General features: G+C 40.6%; 7 non-coding genes across 7 annotated transcripts; 3 read left to right on the top strand and 4 right to left on the bottom strand.

Annotated features, from left to right (window-relative positions):
- Positions 1–4,519: 4,519 nt before the first annotated feature.
- TRNAE-CUC (transfer RNA glutamic acid (anticodon CUC)) lies at positions 4,520–4,591 on the top strand. The gene has a single exon. It is a non-coding gene; the product is annotated as a tRNA-Glu (tRNA).
- A 1,067-nt stretch (positions 4,592–5,658) lies between these two features.
- TRNAV-CAC (transfer RNA valine (anticodon CAC)) lies at positions 5,659–5,731 on the bottom strand. The gene has a single exon. It is a non-coding gene; the product is annotated as a tRNA-Val (tRNA).
- Positions 5,732–6,457: 726 nt separating this feature from the next.
- Positions 6,458–6,567, bottom strand: TRNAL-CAA (transfer RNA leucine (anticodon CAA)). Its single transcript has 2 exons — positions 6,530–6,567; positions 6,458–6,503 (listed from the first exon to the last, which is right to left on the bottom strand). It is a non-coding gene; the product is annotated as a tRNA-Leu (tRNA).
- Positions 6,568–6,846: 279 nt separating this feature from the next.
- On the bottom strand, positions 6,847–6,919 carry TRNAK-CUU (transfer RNA lysine (anticodon CUU)). The gene has a single exon. It is a non-coding gene; the product is annotated as a tRNA-Lys (tRNA).
- Positions 6,920–7,251: 332 nt separating this feature from the next.
- TRNAV-CAC (transfer RNA valine (anticodon CAC)) lies at positions 7,252–7,324 on the top strand. Its single transcript has one exon. It is a non-coding gene; the product is annotated as a tRNA-Val (tRNA).
- Positions 7,325–8,249: 925 nt separating this feature from the next.
- Positions 8,250–8,321, bottom strand: TRNAE-UUC (transfer RNA glutamic acid (anticodon UUC)). Its single transcript has one exon. It is a non-coding gene; the product is annotated as a tRNA-Glu (tRNA).
- A 3,485-nt stretch (positions 8,322–11,806) lies between these two features.
- TRNAE-CUC (transfer RNA glutamic acid (anticodon CUC)) lies at positions 11,807–11,878 on the top strand. Its single transcript has one exon. It is a non-coding gene; the product is annotated as a tRNA-Glu (tRNA).
- Positions 11,879–15,109: the final 3,231 nt, after the last annotated feature.

Below are 15,109 nucleotides of genomic sequence, written 5' to 3'. Positions count from 1 at the left end.
TAAAAACCATCAGCACCCCAAAAAACCATGAGCACCCCCCAAAAAACCATGAGCAATCTTCTAAAAAAACATGAGCACCCCCGAAAAAACCATGAGCACCCCAAAAAAACCATCAGCACCCCCCAAAAACCATGAGCACCCCAAAAAAAACCATCAGCACCCCCCAAAAACCATGAGCACCCCCCAAAAAAACATGAACACCCCCCAAAAAACCATGAGCAATCCTCTAAAAAATCATGAGCACCCCCCAAAAACCATCAGCACCCAAAAAAAAACCATCAGCACCCCCAAAAAACCACGAGCAATCCTCTAAAGAACCATCAGCACCCCCAAAAAAAACCATCAGCAACCCCAAAAAACCATCAGCACCCCCTAAAAAACCATGAGCACCCCAAAAAAACCATCAGCACCCCCCAAAAAACCCCATGAGCATCCAGCAGTCCAGGAGACAAAGGAACTTGGCTTCTTCAGGTCACCACCTCCGTCCTCCTCCTGGTTCCCAGGTCTTGGGGCCATGGCGGTCACCGGCGGTAGGACCGGAAGAGGTGGGAGGGGGTGGGTAATGGCTGCCGGGTGTCCTCACCCTCTTCCTCCTCTCCTCTCTCCCTTGCAGGACAGCAGAAACATCTTGAGCAGGTTGGTGGCACCTTTCACCGTGCTGGTGACCCGGGTCTTCTCCTCAAGCCCCACTTCCGGCCTCCGGGTGAGCAGAAGAGTTTTTCCCTTTCTTTCCAGGCTTGAGGAGGAAGGTGACCGGAAGCCACCAGAGGTGCTGCCTGAGGTGGGGGAAGAGCCCAGAGGTCTCCTCCAGAAGGAGGCGTTGATGAAATTTCAAGGTGTGGAGAAAATGGTTTGGTTGGGGGTGGCTTTGGGGCCTCCAACACCTCCAGGTCCCTTCTTGTGCTGGGCACCCAAAAATGGTCCCAGTTGGGTCTCACCAGTGGGTGCCAATCCCTTCCCTTCCACCTTCTCAACAGCTCCTCCCCCCAGCTCCTTTCTCCTGGGGATTTTCCTCTATCCCTTCTGCTTTGTGGCCTACTTGAACCTCAGGAAGTCTCCGCCATTTTCTCCTCTTGCTCGTAGGCCCCAAACCAGGCCCCGGGTTGCAACACCTCAAGCTGGGGGTGGGTGGGTGGGGGTTTGGGGCCTCCAACACCTCTGGGTCCCTTCTTGTGCTGGGCACCCAAAAATGGTCCCAGTTGGGTCCCACCAGAGGGGGCCAATCCCTTCCCTTCCACCTTCTCAACCCCCAGCTCCTTTCTCCTGGGCGTTTTCCTCCATCCCTTCTGCTTTGCGGCCTACTTGAACCTCAGGAAGTCTCCGCCATTTTCTCCTCTTGCTCGTAGGCCCCAAACCAGGCCCTGGGTGAAACACCTCAAGCTGGGGGTGGGTGGGTGGGGGTTGTGGGGCCTCCAACACCTCTGGGTCCCTTCTTGTGCTGGGCACCCAAAAATGGTCCCAGTTGGGTCCCACCAGAGGGGGCCAATCCCTTCCCTTCCACCTCCTCAACCCCCAGCTCCTTTCTCCTGGGCGTTTTCCTCCATCCCTTCTGCTTTGCGGCCTACTTGAACCTCAGGAAGTCTCCGCCATTTTCTCCTCTTGCTCGTAGGCCCCAAACCAGGCCCCGGGTGCAACACCTCAAGCTGGGGGTGGGCGGGTGGGGGTTTTGGGGCCTCCAACACTTCCAGGTCCCTTCTTGTGCTGGGCACCCAAAAATGGTCCCAGTTGGGTCTCCCCAGAGGGGGCCAATCCCTTCCTTCCACCTCCTCAACCACCCCACCCCCCCAGGCATTTGTCCTCCATCCCTTCTCTCTTTGTGGTTGCCCTTGGCCTACTCAGGAGGTCTCCGCCATTTTCTCCTCTTGCTCGTAGGCCCCAAACCAGGCCCTGGGTGCAACACCTCAAGCTGGGGGTGGGTGGGTAGGTGGGGAACCACGACCCCAACGTCCTCCATGACCTCACTGGACCTGTGACCCTCATCTTCTCTCTGCCCCCAGTGAGTTTGACCCTGGATCCAGAGACAGCTCACCCCAGGCTGGGCCTCTCAGAAGACGGGAAACGGGTGAGGTGGGAAGAGTGCTCCACCAACACCTCGCGCCCAGCCCCAAACGTTTCGACTCCTCCCGTTGCATCTTGGGCCTCCAGGGCTTCCTGGGAGGGAGACACTACTGGGAGGTGGAGGTGGCCAACGGGGAGGCCTGGGCCGTGGGGGTGGCCAAGGAGTCGGTGAGAGGAAAGGGCGGCTCCGCGTCAACCCCGCGGCGGGGATCTGGGCCGTGGGGCAGTGTGGGGATCAGTACCACGCCCTGACCTCTCCCACCGTCCCCGTTTCCTTCACTTCTGACCCCAAAGTGGTGGGGGTTTACTTGGACTACGAGGCGGGGCTCGTGGCCTTCTTCGACGCCGGGAACCCGGAGCCCATCTTCACGTTCCCGCCAACCTCCTTTGGGGGGGAGAAAATCCTCCCCCTGCTCTGCCTGGGGAGGGGCTGCCAGCTCACCCTCTCCCATTGACCCCACCCTTGACCCCACCCTTGGCCCCACCCTTGACCCCACCCTTGGCCCCACCCTTGGGCCCACCCTTGACCCCACCCTTAGCCCCAACCTTGACCACACCTTACCCCAACCTTGGGGCCACCTTTGACCTCACCCTTGACCCCACTCTTGACCCCAACCTTGGGACCACCCTTGACCCCAACATTGGGCCCCACCCTTGACCCCACCCTTGACCCCACCCTTACCCCACCCTTGGCCCCACCCTTGACCCCAATGTTGACCCCACCCTTAGCCCCAACCTTGGGCCCACCCTTGACCCCACCCTTGGGCCCACCCTTGGGGCCCAACCTTACCCCAACCTTGGGCCCACCCTAAGCCCCACCCTTGGCCTCACCCTTGACCCCAACGTTGACTCCACCCTTAGCCCCACCCTTGACCCCACCCTTAGCCCCACCTTGACCCCATCCTTGACCCCCACCCTTACCCCAACCTTGACCCCACCCTTGGGACCACCCTTGACCCCACCCTTACCCCACCCTTACCCCAACCTTGACCCCACCCTTGACCCCACCCTAAGGCCCCACCCTTGGCCCCACCCAACCAGGGAACAACTTCCCCCCCCCGGTGGCTTTGAGGAGCAAAAGGGCAAATTTGGGGCTTATTCAAAAATATTTGAGTTTGGTTGTTCCTGGTTTGGGTTTTTTGGTTTTAGGGGGGGGGTTGGTTATTTGGTTTCTTTGGGTTGTTAAAAAAAAACCAAAACCCAAATGATTATTTCTGGGGAGAGGTTGGAATTTCGGGTGATTCTGGAAGAGATGTGATTGGTTATATTATTCTGGGTTATTAAATTTCTTATTTTCGGTCATTATTGGGTTTATTTTGTGTTCCTAGAGTCGTTATTTTTGGTTATTATTTTAACACTGAATTCCAATAAAATTTGGGGTGGTGCTGGGTGACACTCTAAGTTATTATTTTGGGTTAAATTTATTATTTTGGGAGATTTTTTAAAATTATTTTGGGTTTTTTTTATTTATTATTATTTATTATTTATTATTATTTATTATTTTTTAATATATTATTTATTTATTTATTTATTTATTATTTACTATTTAAGATGTATTCTATTATTTATTTATTTATGATCATTACTTAAAATTTATTCTATTTTCTACTTATTTATTAATTTATTATTATTTAGTATTTATTCTATTATTTTTTATTTATTTTATATTATTATTTATTATCATTTATCATTTATTATTATTTATTATTTATTTATTATTTGTTATTTGTTATTTATTATTAGTTATTTGTTATTTATTATTTATTTTTCATTACTTATTTTATTATTTATTATTTTTCTTTTTAATTTTTTATTTATTTTTATATTATTTATTTTATTATTTATTTACTATTTAATATTTATTCTATTATTTATTTATTATTATTTAGTATTTATATTTATTATTTATTTTTTTATTTATTATTTATATTTATTATTTATTATATTTATATAATAATTATTAATAAATAAATAAATACTAATAAATATAAATAATATAAATATAAATAATATAAATAATTATAATTATTATAATATAAATAATATAAATAATAATATAAATATAAATAAATATTTATAATATTTATTATTTATTATTTATATATCATTTATTTATTTATTTTAAAATTTATTTTCTAATATATTATTATTATTCATTATTATTTATTTTTATTATTTATTAACTTTTATTTATTAACATTTCTTATTTATTAATTATGATTTATTTGTATTTTTTCCTAGCTTTATTATTTCTTCTTACTCATTTTTCAGCACTTGAAACATTTATTTGGGTTCTCAAATTTATTCCATTTGGAGGCCCTTAAAAAAAAAAAAAAATCGATTCTTTGGGGCTATTTTTAAGAAGAATAAAAAAAAACCCCAAAATAACAAAAAACTAATTAAAAAAAAAAAAAAAATTCCCTGGGAGTCTCAGCACCCGCGTAACTTAAGTTCCGCGGGTTCCCTGGTGGTCTAGTGGTCAGGATTCGGCGCTCTCACCGCCGCGGCCCGGGTTCGATTCCCGGTCAGGGAAAATTTTATTTTTTTTTTTTTTTTTTTTCCTCCCCAATTCCGCGGCCGCGTTGTTCCGAGAGCCGGGGAGGATTTCGGTTCAATTTCGAAAAATTATTTATTTATTATCTCGTATTGAATATTTATTATTTAGTGGACGCCGTTTAGTATTTATATTTTTATATAAATACAATTATTTTTATTTTTCTTATTTTTGTTATTTTTAGAATATATGTAAAATTTAGATTTTATATATTTTTCTATTTATATTTTTCTATGTATATATTTATATATATTTTTTATCTTTATATATATTTTTGTATTTATATTTTTATATTTATATATATTTTTTATATTTATATTTTTATATTTATATATAATTTTTTATATTTTATATTTATATATTTTTATATTTATATTTTTACATTTATATATATTTATATTTTTATATTTATATGTATTTATATATATTTTATATTTATATATATTTTATTTATATTTTATATTTATATTAATATTTATATTTATATTTTATATTTATATATATTTATATATTTTATAATTATATATTTTTATATTTATATTTTTATATTTATATGTATTTATATTTATATTTATATATAATTTATAATTATATATTTTTATATATTTATATTTATATTTTATATTTATATATATTTCTATATATTTTTATATATTTTTATATTTATATATATTTTTATATTTATATTTTTATATTTATATATAAAATTTATATTTTCATATTATTTATATTTTTATATTATTTATATTTTAATATTATTTGTATTTTTATATTATTTATATTATCTTATATATATAATATATATTAAATTATAATATATATTAAATTATAATATATATTAAATATTATTAATTTTATTTAATTTAGTGGGTTTTAATCGCTATTTTCCCTTATCAAATCTTTGTTTTTATTACTTAATATTTTAATATTGTCTAAATGGAAAAAAAAAATTAAAAATTAAAAAAAAAAAAAGTTTAAAAAGGGACCAAAAAAAAAAAAAAAATCAGAAAGCCTGAAAATAACCAAAAAAAAAAAAAAAATCGAGGTGTTTCTGCCCGGTTTCGAACCGGGGACCTTTCGCGTGTGAGGCGAACGTGATAACCACTACACTACAGAAACGCTTCCTGTGCGGTTCTTCCGCGCCGCCTGCGCGGTACCTGCGCTCCCCGCTCCTCCCCTCCTCGGCTCCATCCCCGTCCCCCGTGGGGCTGCCTCCAAAACTCACCCGATTTCCTGCAAAAAACGTCAAAAAACGGTCAAAAAACAAAAAAAAAAAAAAAGAGAGGAATTTATTGAAAATTAAGAATTTTTGGGGGGACAAAAAATTCGGTCACAGAGCCCAGAATTCGGTCAAAAAAATCCAAGAATTTGGTTAAAAAAAAGAAAAAAAGTTGAATTTGGTTGAAATAATGCCCTGAATTCCTTAAAAAAAAAAAAAATTTGGAAAAAAATAATTCGGAGTTCTGTTAAAAAAAGAAAACAAACCAAAAAAAAAAAAAAAAAACAAAAAACGATTAAATTGGTTAAAAAACCATCGAATTCGGTAAAAAAAAACTGGAATGTTTTCATTCCATTCAAAAAAAAATATAAATTAAAAAAAAATTTAAAATGTAGCTTTTAAAAAATTATAAAAAATAAATCTATTTTTTAGAATATAAATTTAAAAAAAATTAAAAAAATTTTAAAAAATCAATAAAAAAAATATAAAATTGGAAATAAAAACCGAAAAAAAAAAAATCTGAAAAATCCCAATTTACCCAATTTTTTGGCCTCCGATCCCGAAAGCTCCGGGGTGGTTTTGAGGGCAGGAAGTGGGAAACGAGCCCCAAAAACCCTCAAAATTTGTGTCAGGAGTGGGATTTGAACCCACGCCTCCATTCGGAGACCAGAAATCCCAAGATGGGGGAAGGGCAAATCCTTGAGTCTGGCGCCTTAGACCACTCGGCCATCCTGACGCTGCTTTTTTTTTGGGTGAAAAAACCCCAAATCCAGCGATCCTAAAAAATTTAAATTTTTCGCGTGTCTAATTTTTTTTTTTTTTTTAGGTTTTTCTTTCCACGTTGCGTCGCGTTTCGGTGCGGGAAGGGTTAAAAATAGGGAATTTTTTTTTTTTTTTTTTTTTTTAGGTTTTTCTTTCCACGTTGCGTTGCGCTTCGGTGTGGGAAGGGTTAAAAATGGGGAAATTTTTTTTTTTTTTTTTTTGAGAGGAAGAAAAAAAAAAAAAAATTAACTGGCGCCCGACGTGGGGCTCGAACCCACGACCCTGAGATTAAGAGTCTCATGCTCTACCGACTGAGCTAGCCGGGCTCTCCAAAAAAACCCAAAAACCGCTTAATTTTAGCTGCAATTCCGCTGATTTCGCCTTTTTTTTTCCTCTTCCGCCCTTCAGGGAAGAAATTCCCAGAAAAAGCTGAAAAATCCGCGCTCTTCCAACCGCGGATTCTTCCGATTTCACCATTTCCGTTCAAAAAAAAAAAAAAGGGGGATCAAAACTTTCCTGAGGGGTTAAAATGACACCGACGGCAGCGGGAAAATGGAGGGTTTGGGGGGGAAAATGGGGTTTTCGCCATTTTTGCCCTACCGGAAGTGGGGTGAGGATTGGGATAAAGCTGAAACTCCCAAAATGCCGTGCGTGGCGCGTTTCTGTAGTGTAGTGGTTATCACGTTCGCCTCACACGCGAAAGGTCCCCGGTTCGAAACCGGGCAGAAACAGCTCGATTTTTTTTTTTTCTTTTTGGCTGTTTTCAGGTTTTCTTGAATTTTTTTTTTTGTGCCTTTTTAAACTCTTTTTTTTTTTAATTTTTTTTTTTTTTTTTTTTTTTTTGCGGCTTTGTAAAATTCCCGCGTGTCCGATGTGTTAAATCCCCACCCGGTAAAAATGAAAGAAGTAGAAAAAAAAATAGTAAAAAGAATAAAATAATTTAAAAAAAATAATAAATAAATAATAATTTTAAAAAATATAAATAAAAAAATATTTTAAAAATATAAATTAAAAAAATATAAAATAGGAAATAAAACCCGAAAAAAAACCTAAATAAAAATACATAATTAAAATAGGAAATTAAAATATGTGATAAAGGTTTAAAATAAATATGTTCAAGATTTATTAAGGTTTTATTTTATTTTAATTTATTTTTTTAATTTTAATTATTTTATTTTAATTATTTTATTTTATTTTATTTTATTTTACTTTTATTTTATTTTATTTTATTTTATTTTAATTATTTTATTTTATTTTATTTTATTTTATTTTATTTTACTTTAATTATTTTATTTCATTTTGTTTTATTTTCTTTTATTTTAATTATTTTATTTTACTTTATTTTATTTTAATTATTTTATATTATTTTATTTTACTTCCTTTTCTTTTAATTATTTTATTTTATTTTGGTTTGGTTTATTTCATTTTATTTTACTTCCTTTTCTTTTAATTATTTTATTTTATTTCATGTGAGTTTTTAATTGACATTTTCATTTTCATTTTTATTTTTTTGCGTTAGGAATGTGCAGAAATCCTTAAAATCTCCACCCCTCCAAAACCGCGAGGGAGAAAGGAATCAATAAACAGAAATTCAAGCCTTGGGGGGGTTGGAGAAGAATTTTTAAGGTTTTTTTTAATTAAAAATTCACCTTTTCTTTCCCTGACCGGGAATCGAACCCGGGCCGCGGCGGTGAAAGCGCCGAATCCTGACCACTAGACCACCAGGGACTTGTTTTTTGGTGAAATTTTACCAATTTTATCATTTATAGTTGATAGAATTTAGATAAATTATAATTTTTTTATCGTATACTCAATATACTGTAATTTAAAATTAAAAATTGGAAAGTAAAAAATTAAAAATTGAAAAGGTAAAAATTAAAAATTGAAAAGTTAAAAATTAAAAAGGTAAAAATTAAAAATTGAAAAGTTAAAAATTAAAAATTGAAAAAAATTAAAAATTGAAAAGTTAAAAATTAAAAAGGTAAAAATTAAAAATTGAAAAGTTAAAAATTAAAAATTGAAAAAAATTAAAAATTGAAAAGTTAAAAATTAAAAAGGTAAAAATTAAAAATTGAAAAGTTAAAAATTAAAAATTGAAAAGTTAAAAATTAAAAAGGTAAAAATTAAAAATTGAAAAGTTAAAAATTAAAAATTGAAAAGGTAAAAATTAAAAATTAAGAATTAAAAATTAAAACTAAAAAAAGTTTAGTTTTAAAATAAAAAAAGTTTTCTAGCATTCAACATTTAATATTTAATATTTAACTAATATTTAATATTCAATATTTAATTTTTAATTTTTAATATTTTTTTCCGTTTTAATTTTTAATTTTCGATTTTTAACTTTTAATTTTCGACTTTTAATTTTTAATTGATATTTAGTTAATATTTAATATTCAATATTCAGCATTAAATTTTTAATATTAAATATGAAATATTTCTCCTCCCTTTCTCTCCCTTCTTTCCTCTCCCATCTCCTGGTGCCGAGTTCCCCCATTGGCTCAACTCCACTTTTGGCCCCAAAATATTCCTTCCACGCCCCAAACCCAAACAACTTCCTTCCCTCCCCCACTCCCTGACATATTTTTCATTTATTCAGCCCACGCCTGAGCTGAAAAAAACAAAAAACAAAAAACTTGGGGGTGGGGGGAGGGGCAGAGACTTTTCAGCCCCACATTCCTGCTCCTGGGAGGAATTTTTTGTTCTTGGGACGTGACCTGGAGCAGGAGCCAAAAAATTTGGGGTTGGGCGTTCATTTAACTCCTTGGAGGATCAACTCTTCCCCTTAAATGTGGGTTTTTACCCTAAAAATCAGTAAATTTACCCCAAATCCTCGTTCTAAGAGCAACATCATCACCCAACGACCCTGAAGATTTTTTTTATGAAGCTCCTGAGACACCTGGGGACTTTTTTTTTTTTTTTTTTTCGTTTTTATCACCACCCCTAAAAAAAAAAAAAAAAAAAAAATAATATGGCAGAACTTGTGGTTTCTGGCGTGTTGGGTTTTTTTATTTTTTTTTTTTTTCCCACCCTGAGACCAATCCTGGAGCTGGAAAGTTGGGGAGAGTTCCCAGTTCTGATGGGGGGCAAGTGGGAACCTCGTGTTTGGGGGACAAGATGGCGCCAGGAGGGGAGGGGGGGGCAGTGGTGGCTTCAAGACCTTTCTGGGGTGACTTCTGGACCCTCCCAGGTGTTGGAGAAGCCACCAAGGAGGCTCCACCAGGGGATGCAGGAGGAGAGGAACCCAAAAGTAGGTTGGGTGGGGTGGGGTTGGGTTGGTTGGGAGAGTTGGGAGGGGTTGGGTTGGGTGGGGTGGGATTGGGAGGGGTTGGGTGGGGTTGGGTTGGGTGAGTTGGGTGGGGTTGGGGGCGGTGGGAGGGTTGGGTTGGTTGGGAGAGTTGGGGGGGGTTGGTTGGGTTGGGTGGAGTTGGGTGGGGTGGGGTTGGGTTGGTTGGGTTGGGAGGGTTGGGTTGGGTTGGGAGGGTTGGGTGGGGTTGGGTGGGGTTGGGTTGGGTTGGAAGAGTTGGGTGGGGTGGGGTTGGTTGGGAGGGTTGGGTTGGGTGGGATTGGGTGGGGTTGGGTTGGGTGGGGTTGGATTGGTTGGTTGGGTTGGGAGAGTTGGGTGTGGTTGGGGGCGGTGGGAGGGTTGGGTTGGTTGGGTTGGGTGGAATTGGGTGGGGTTGGGAGGGTTGGGTGGGAGAGTTGGGTGGGGTTGGGAGGGTTGGGTGGGGTTGGGTTGGGTGGGATGGGAGGGTTGGGAGAGTTGGGAGGGGGTGGGTTGGTTGCATTGGGTGGGGTTGGGTGGGGTTGAGTTGGTTGGGAGTTTTGGGTGGGGTTGGGTTGGGTTGGGTGGGGCTGGGTGGGATTGGTTGGGAGGGTTGGGTTGGTGGGGTTGGGTTGGGAGAGTTGGGTGGGATTGGGTTGATTGGGTTGGGAGTTTTGGGTGGGGTTGGGTTGGTTGGTTGGTTGGGTTGGGAGAGTTGGGTGGGGTTGGGGGCAGTGGGAGGGTTGGGTTCGGTGGGAGAGTTGGGTGGGGTTGGGTGGGGTTGGGTTGGTTGGGTGGGAGGGTTGGGTTGGGTTGGGAGGGTTGGGTGGGGTTGGGTGGGGTTGGGTTGGGTGGGAGAGATGGGTGGGATTGGGTTGGGTTGGGTGGGAGAGTTGGGTTGGGTTGGGAGGATTGGGTTGGGTGCGTTGGGTGGGGTTGGGTTGGGTTGGTTGGGAGAATTGGGTGGGGTTGGGTTGGGAGAGCTGGGTGGGGTTGGGGGTGGTGAGGGGGTTGGGTTGGTTGGGTTGGTTGGGGTTGGGTGGGGTGGGGTTGGGTTGGTTGGGTTGGGAGAGTTGGGTGGGGTTGGGGGCAGTGGGAGGGTTGGGTTGGGTGGGAGAGTTGGGTAGGGTTGGGTTGGTTGGGTTGGGTGCGTTGGGTGGGGTTGGGTGGGGTTGGTTGGGTGGGATGGGAGGGTTGGGAGAGTTGGGAGGAATTGGGTGGGGTTGGGTGGGATTGGGTTGGTTGGAAGAGTTGGGTGGGGTTGGGTTGGGTTGGGTTGGGTTGGGTGGGGTTGGGTTGGGTGGGTTTGGGTTGGGTTGGTTGGGTTGGGTTGGGTTGGGTGGGGTTGGGTTGGGTTGGGTTGGGTGGGGTTGGGTTGGGTGGGTTTGGGTTGGGTTGGTTGGGTTGGGTTGGGTTGGGTGGGGTTGGGTTGGGTTGGGTTGGGTGGGGTTGGGTTGGGTGGGTTGGGTTGGGTTGGGTTGGGTGGGGTTGGGTTGGGTTGGTTGGGTTGGGTTGGTTGGGTGGGGTGGGGTTGGGTTGGGTTGGGTTGGTTGGGTGGGGTTGGGTTGGGTTGGGTTGGTTGGGTTGGGTTGGGTTGGGTGGGGTTGGGTTGGGTTGGGAGGGTTGGGTTGGGTTGGTTGGGTTGGGTGGGGTTGGGTTGGGTTGGTTGGGTGGGGTTGGGTTGGGTTGGGTTGGTTGGGTTGGGTTGGGTTGGGTGGGGTTGGGTTGGGTTGGGAGGGTTGGGTTGGGTTGGGTTGGGTTGGGTGGGGTTGGGTTGGGTGGGGTTGGGTGGGGTTGGTTGGGGTTGTGTTCCTTGGGTTGTGTTGGGAGGTTTCGGCCATTTTGCTGCCGAAGGAAGGAAGAGAAAATGTCGAGGCCCAACACAAAACACCAAATTTTTGTGCCCCATGGAATTCTGGGATATATCCGGGGCTGCCAAAGGCTTGGGGGGTCCCTGGTGGTCTAGTGGTCAGGATTCGGCGCTCTCACCGCCGCGGCCCGGGTTCGATTCCCGGTCAGGGAAAATTTTATTTTTTTTTTTTTTTTTTCCTCCCCAATTCCGCGGCCGCGTTGTTCCGCGAGCCAGGGAGGATTTCGATGCAATTTCGAAAAATTATTTATTTATTATCTCATATTGAATATTTATTATTTAGTGGACGCTGTTTAGTATTTATATTTTTATATAAATATAATTATTTTAATTTTTCTTATTTTTGTTATTTTTAGAATATATGTAAAATTTAGATTTTATATATTTTTCTATTTATATTTTTCTATTTCTATTTTTCTATATATTTTACATTTACATATTTTTATATTTATATATATTTTATGTTTATATATATTTTTATGTTTATATTTTATATTTATATTTATATATATTTTATATTTATATATATTTTTATATTTATATTTTTATATTTATATATATTTTTATATTTATATTTTTATATTTATATATATTTTTATATTTATATTTTTATATTTATATATAAAATTTATATTTTCATTTCCGGGTTCGATTCCCGGTCAGGGAAACCCAAAATTTATTCTCCTTTTTTATTCTTGGTTTGTTTTTGGGTTTTTTTTTTTTTTTTTTTTGGTTTTCCCAAAAAACATAACACAATTTGTCCCCTCCCCATCCGGGCTGGATTTTTTTTTTTTCTTGGGTTTTTTTCACCCATTTTGGGGTTGCCTTCAACGCTGGGATCTGGGGTTGGGTTTTTTGACCCCAAGAACCCTTCTGCCCCCATTTTTGGTGCCCTCTGGGGGAGGAACCCCCAAACTGGTTGGACTGGTGAAGGAGGTGGTAAAAATCTTTTTTTTTTTCTGCTTTTTTTTTTTTTTTTTTCTTGGGTTTTTTTCACCCATTTTGGGGTTTCCTTCAACGTTGGGATCCGGGGTTGGGATTTTTGACCCCAAGAACCCTTCTGCCCCCATTTTTGGTGCCCTCTGGGGGAGGAACCCCCAAACTGGTCGGACTGGTGAAGGAGGTGGTAAAAATCTTTTTTTTTTTCTGCTTTTTTTTTTTTTTTTTCTTGGGTTTTTTTTCACCCATTTTGGGGTTTCCTTCAACGTTGGGATCTGGGGTTGGGTTTTTTGACCCCAAGAACCCTTCTGCCCCCATTTTTAGTGCCCTCTGGGGGAGGAAACCCCAAACTGGTTGGACTGGTGAAGGAGGTGGTAAAAATCTTTTTTTTTTTTCTCCTTTTTTTTTTTTTTCCTTGGGTTTTTTTCACCCATTTTGGGGTTGCCTTCAACGTTGGGATCTGGGGTTGGGTTTTTTGACCCCAAGAACCTTTCTGCCTCCATTTTTGGTGCCCTCTGGGGGAGGAACCCCCAAACTGGTCGGACTGGTGAAGGAGGTGGTAAAAATCTTTTTTTTTTTCTGCTTTTTTTTTTTTTTTTCTTGGATTTTTTTCACCCATTTTGGGGTTTCCTTCAACGTTGGGATCTGGGGTTGGGTTTTTTGACCCCAAGAACCCTTCTGCCCCCATTTTTGGTGCTCCCTGGGGCAGAAAACCCAAACTGGTTGGACTGGTGAAGGAGGTGGTAAAAATCTGGGTTTTTTCTGCTTTTTTTTTTGTTTTTTGTTTTTTTTTCCACCCATTTTGGGGTTTCCTTCAATGGTTTCCTTCAACGTTGGGATCTGGGGTTGGGTTTTTTGACCCCAAGAACCCTTCTGCCCCCATTTTTGGTGCCCTCTGGGGGAGGAAAACCCAAACTGGTTGGACTGGTGAGGTTGTGGTCAAAATCTACTCTTTTTTTGGGGTTTTTTTCACCCATTTTGGGTTTCCTTCAACGTTGGGATCCGGGGTTGGGTTTTTTGACCCCAAGGACCCTTCTGCCCCCCATTTTTGGTGCCCTCTGGGAGAGGAAACCCAAACTGGTTGGACTGGTGAAGGAGGTGGTAAAAATCTTTTTTTTTTTCTGCTTTTTTTTTTTTTTTTTTTTTGGGGGGGGGTTTTTTTCACCCATTTTGGGTTTCCTTCAACGTTGGGATCCGGGGTTGGGTTTTTGACCCCAAGAACCCTTCTGCCCCCATTTTTGGTGCTCCTGGGGCGGAAAACCCAAACTGGTTGGACTGGTGAGGTTGTGGTCAAAATCTACTCTTTTTTTGGGGTTTTTTTCACCCAGTTTGGGGTTTCCTTCAACGTTGGGATCTGGGGTTGGGTTTTTTGACCCCAAGAGCCCTTCTGCCCCATTTTTAGTGCCCTCTGGGAGAAGAAACCCCAAACTGGTTGGACTGGTGAAGGAGGTGGTAAAATCTTTTTTTTTTTCTGCTTTTTTTTTTTTTTCTTGGGTTTTTTTCACCCATTTTGGGGTTTCCTTCAACGTTGGGATCCGGGGTTGGGTTTTTTGACCCAAGAGCCCTTCTGCCCCCATTTTGGTGCTCCCTGGGGCAGAAAACCCAAACTGGTTTGACTGGTGAAAGAGGTGGTAAAAATCTTTTTTTTTTTCTGCTTTTTTTTTTTTTTTTCTTGGGTTTTTTCACCCATTTTGGGGTTTCCTTCAACGTTGGGATCCGGGGTTGGGTTTTTTGACCCCAAGAACCCTTCTGCCCCCATTTTGGTGCCCTCTGGGAGAGGAAAACCCAAACTGGTCGGACTGGTGAAGGAGGTGGTAAAAATCTGTTTTTTTTTCTGCTTTTTTTTTTTTTTTTCTTGGGTTTTTTTCACCCATTTTGGGGTTTCCTTCAACGTGGGATCCGGGGTTGGGTTTTTTGACCCCAAGAACCCTTCTGCCCCCATTTTGATGCCCTCTGGGGGAGGAAAACCCAAACTGGTTGGACTGGTGAAGGAGGTGGTAAAAATCTTTTTTTTTTTCTGCTTTTTTTTTTTTTTTTCTTGGGTTTTTTTTCACCCATTTTGGGGTTTCCTTCAACGTTGGGATCCAGGGTTGGGTTTTTTGACCCCAAGAACCCTTCTGCCCCCACTTTTGGTGCCCTCTGGAGGAGGAAAACCCAAACTGGTTGGACTGGTGAAGGAGGTGGTAAAAATCTTTTTTTTTTTCTGCTTTTTTTTTTTTTTTTTCTTGGGTTTTTTTTACCCATTTTGGGGTTGCCTTCAACGTTGGGATCCGGGGTTGGGTTTTTTGACCCAAGAACCCTTCTGCCCCCATTTTTGGTGCCCTCTGGGGGAGGAAAACCCAAACTGGTTGGACTGGTGAAGGAGGTGGTAAAAATCTTTTTTTTTTTCTGCTTTTTTTTTTTTTTCCTTGGGTTTTTTTCACCCATTTTGGGGTTTCCTTCAAC

This window comes from Heliangelus exortis, unplaced genomic scaffold (genome assembly GCF_036169615.1).
Source record: "Heliangelus exortis unplaced genomic scaffold, bHelExo1.hap1 Scaffold_113, whole genome shotgun sequence".
NCBI classification, from domain to species: Eukaryota; Metazoa; Chordata; class Aves; order Apodiformes; family Trochilidae; genus Heliangelus; species Heliangelus exortis.
This window is presented reverse-complemented; position numbering and strand designations above follow the sequence as displayed.